The following is a 4,683-nucleotide window of genomic DNA, read 5'->3' on the forward strand; positions in this document are numbered from 1 at the left end:
GTTCGGATTTGGCAGTGGACTCGCCGAGTCCCTATTCTGTACTCGGCGAGTATAGCTGTCAGTTTGAAGATTTTGACTTTCTGCTTGATTTTCTGCTTCCTCCTTCTGTGATTCTTTGGGTGCTTCATTCTGAATAGGGGCCAGAGGAGTGATTATTTTCCCACTTCTTGTTGTGACTATGTTTATGTGCGCGCCTCGTGGGTTGTTTTCGGTTTTGCTAGGAAGTTCGCCTGGTGATCTCTGGTTTATTTGTTGAGCAAGTTGCCCCAGCTGTGTTTCTATGTTGTGGATAGATGCTTGCTGGTTTCTAAGCATGGTCCTTGTTTCTTGAATTGCAGCATCATGATCACTATGTCTTTTTTCTGAAGCAGCTACAAATTTGGTAAGCATTTCTTCCAAACTTGGTTTTCTTTCTTGTGATGGCTCCTCCTTTTGGTAAAAACCCCTTCCCTTTTGCTTGAACTTCTCTTCCTTAGCCTTCTTGTACTCGTCATAAGGGAGCCACTCTTTCTTTGGTCTACGCCAATCTTCATCATATCGGTCCCCACTTGAGTAACAAACTTGCACCTTTTTGTTGCCATTCTCATCCAAATCGCAGTCTCTAGTAAGGTGAGGTCCATTGCAATTTTCGCAACCCACCCGAATAGCATGTATCGTTTGGTCCATTTTATCCATCCTCCTATCCATGGTTTTTAGCATAGCCATAACTGCTGACAAGTCTTCTGAAGCTGCATAGGCGGCCCCCCTCGTCACATCATTTCTTGGATTGTGGTATTCTCTAGAATGCTTAGAGAATTCTTCAATTAGTTGATTTGTCACTGGAGGTGCCTTTTTCGTGAGTGGACCTTGCGAGTCAAGTAATTGCCTAGTGGTAACATTTACTCCATCATAGAAGATGGAGACTTCTTGTTGACTATTGAGGTCATGATGTGGGCAATTCCTTAGCAGGCTCTTGTACCTCTCCCACGCTTCATATAGTGATTCTCCAGCTTGTTGTTCAAAGTTGGCTATGGCTTTCTTTAGCTTGGATATCTTGGATGGCGAGCAGAATTGATCAATGAACTCTTCTTTCATTTGGGCCCATGTAGTGATAGATCCTGGGGGCAATGACTTGAGCCAATCCTTGGCAGCATCCTTCAAAGTAACCGGAAGCATGCGAAGTAGCTGAGTTTCCCCAGGCACATTTGGAACATTGAAATAATCAGCTACATCATTGACTTCGTCCAAGTGTTTATAAGCGTCTTCGTGGTCTTTGCCTGTGAAGGGGATCTCCTTAAGTAGAGCCAGGATGTGACCCTTGAGCTCAAAAGTAGCAGTAGCGGGGATTGCGGGTTGCACAAGTCCCGGTCCAGTATCATCGCGTATCCTCTTCTTCCATTCCCCCATGGGGACTTCATCAATGTTAGCCATGAGAATAGCTAATTCGTCGTCGGAATCGGAAATGTGACCGAATGTAGGGTCTTCTTCTTCCTCGGTCTCGTGCTCGGCGTCTTCTTTAATAGGGTCTTCGATTGTCAAAGAGGCACTGGATGCTCCTGATTTGCTGCTCTTCTTCTTGCTGAAAACGGACTTTAGGTTCTTTAGTGGCGAATTCCTTGAAGAAGCGGATTCTCCAACGGATTTTCCGTTGTTCTTTCTTAGGGCGGGTTCCGGGTCGTCTAGAGGAGGGATCAAAGGTGTATCAGATCCTCGGGTCATGAAACAACTGCAAATAAAACAAGAAAAACGCGTAAAAAGAACAAAAATGAAATAAAAGCTAAAACTGTGAACAGTGATGGACTCGCCGAGTTTCGTCGAGTGCACTCGGCGAGTTCAAGGTAAAAACAGAAAAATTTTCTACTTAATTTATTAAAACAGGGATTGATCAAAACCTATACTAACTACTAAATTACCTCAGAATTAACTTTGTGTAAGATAAATCCCACACAGATGATCGATAAAAATAGAAATTAGTGCTAATTTAGAACCGTTCCCCGGCAACGGCGCCAAAAACTTGATGTGTGTAAAATGCACTGGTTTTAATCCAACTTTTGAGTTATAAATTAAGCACACAAAGGCAGTGAACCTGTCTTTTAGTGGTATAGTTAAGTAAGTAGAGTGTCGAACTCAGGGAACGGTAAATTAAAACTAAAGACTAATTTTATCTAAATTAAATAGTAAATATGGGTTTTCTCTAGTTTTTCAAGACTAGAAACTTACTAATACTACTTGAGCTAAGAACTAGAAAAACAAAGATTTAACTGAATTCAATAATAAAAGGGACTTCTGTTTAGTTCAACTCAATTGATCCTATGGTTGATATTATGGTAATAGTGCAATGGATTAATTCTTCTATTGGCTACCGATTCAAGTGATTAGCTTTGCGTTCGCTACGATAATCCTTAGAAAACAAACTAACTCAAACGGTGATCAGTTGTCTAATTTAATTTAATTCACTAGATTATTTATTCGGGTTAATTTAGACTTGTAATAGCTAACTAAATTGGTCCTTTAGTTAACCTCTTGCTGATGGTCATCAAACAAGCTCACACATGAATTTACCTAATTTTTCTTATTAATTCTAGTTTCACGTTCGTTAGTCCTAGACATATGATAAAGTGGTCACATAAACATATGGGGTTGATAATTAAAAGATGTTCATACTATTTAATTATCTTCCTATTAACAGAAAATTAGTTATCATTCACACATAAGGTTCTTTAACAAGCTAGAATCAACAAAATCACCAATATTAAATTAATCCTACCATAAAATCAAACCATAATATCAATTTTGTATCCCCAAACAGAAGTTTAAGAGTTTTAGCTCATGATTGAGGTAATTAACAGCAATAAAACGAATTCTAATTGTCTAACCATAATTGAGAAACAATAGATTAAGTAGAATGATGAGAATGTGCCTCAAATCTTCTTCGGAATTGGATTCTAGGTTATATCTTCGTTCTCTAGGGTTCTTCTGGCTCTTCAATCGCAGCTTGCTTCTCCCCAAAGGTTCCAGAAGTCCCTCAATCGGATTAAAACCCGATATTTATAATTATCACAAAACAGGAGCTACTCGGCGAGTAGGTCGTGCACTCGCCGAGTACTAGCGTGGACTCCGTATTCGGCAAGGAATCTTGACTTTTCTTTCGGGAACATTCTAATGAACTCGCCGAGTACTAGCGTGGACTCGCCGAGTAAGTGTGTAGTTTTCCCTTTTCCTTCATTCTTTGGTCTCTAATTGCTTCTCCTTTTTCCTTCTGCTTCCAAGCATGTCTTTTGGACTGAAAACACAATATAAGCATTATCAAGTACCTTTTGTCCATATTATGCATATAATTAGCCAAAAATGAATAGAAATATATGTTAAACATATGATTAATTATGCACATATCAGTACTCATGCAGCGTGGAAAGGTGATAGCTTATGCGTCCCGGCAACTAAAGACACATGAGGTGAATTATACCACCCATGACCTGGAATTAGGAGCTGTGGTCTTCGCCCTAAAGATTTGGAGGCACTACCTTTATGGTACCAAGTGCACCATTTTCACCGACCACAAGAGTCTCCAACACATCTTAAATCAAAAGGAGTTAAACATGAGGCAACGAAGATGGGTTGAATTGCTGAACGATTACGAGTGCGAAATCAAGTACCACCAGGGTAAAGCTAACGTAGTAGCTGATGCCTTGAGTCGAAAGGATTACTCGAATCGTCATTTGAAGACTCTCTCCATAACCATCCAATCCCACCTAACCTCGCAAATCAGAGCAGCCCAGTCGGATGCCATGAAGGTAGAAGACAAAACAAGCGAAGCGTTACGTGGAATGGAGAAGAATTTCGAAGTGAAGGAAGACGGAACATATTACTTCATGAACCGCATTTGGGTCCCTAAACTTGGGGGATTCAGAGAAGTAGTCATGAATGAAGCCCACAAGACGCGATACTCCATTCATCCGGGTTCAGATAAAATGTACTTAGATGTTAAGCAACATTATTGGTGGCCTAACATGAAGGCAGAGATTGCCACTTACGTTAGCAAGTGCCTCACTTGTGCTAAAGTAAAGGTGGAATATCAGAAGCCCTCGGGATTACTACAGCAACCAGTAATTCCCGAGTGGAAATGGGAAAGGATTACTATGGACTTTGTGACCAAGCTACCCAAGACGACTGATGGTTTGGATACCATATGGGTAATAATTGATAGATTGACAAAATCCGCTCATTTCCTGCCAATAAAAGAATCATACAAGATGGAACGTCTGACAAGGATCTATATCAAGGAAATCATGAGACTCCACGAAGTGCCAATATCTATCATCTCATATAGAGATAGTAGGTTTACTTCACGCTTTTGGCAATCCCTTCAGAAAGCTATGGGAACACAACTTGACATGAGCACTGCCTACCACCCACAAACGGATGGTCAAAGCGAATGAACCATTCAAACCCTTGAAGACATTCTTCGCGCATGTGTGATAGACTTTGGAAAGTCGTGGGATACCCACTTGCCTTTGGTTGAATTCTCATACAATAACAGTTATCACTCGAGCATCAAAGTCGCTCCTTTCGAGGCATTGTATGGGCGTAAATGTAGATCACTGTTGTGTTGGGCTGAGGTAGGGGACACTCAGTTAGCAAGAGGACAAACATCAGACAATGCATTAACAGGACCGGAAGTCATACGCGAAACGACCGAGAAGA

General features: G+C 40.9%; 1 non-coding gene across 1 annotated transcript; it reads left to right on the forward strand.

The window, feature by feature from the left end:
• Window positions 1-919: 919 nt before the first annotated feature.
• Window positions 920-1,026, forward strand: LOC145123080 (small nucleolar RNA R71). Its single transcript, XR_013714959.1, has one exon. It is a non-coding gene; the product is annotated as a small nucleolar RNA R71 (small nucleolar RNA).
• Window positions 1,027-4,683: the final 3,657 nt, after the last annotated feature.

Source organism: Lactuca virosa, chromosome 6, assembly GCF_052849685.1.
Source record: "Lactuca virosa cultivar CGN04683 chromosome 6, Lactuca_virosa_CGN04683_v6, whole genome shotgun sequence".
In the NCBI taxonomy this organism is placed as follows: Eukaryota; Viridiplantae; Streptophyta; class Magnoliopsida; order Asterales; family Asteraceae; genus Lactuca; species Lactuca virosa.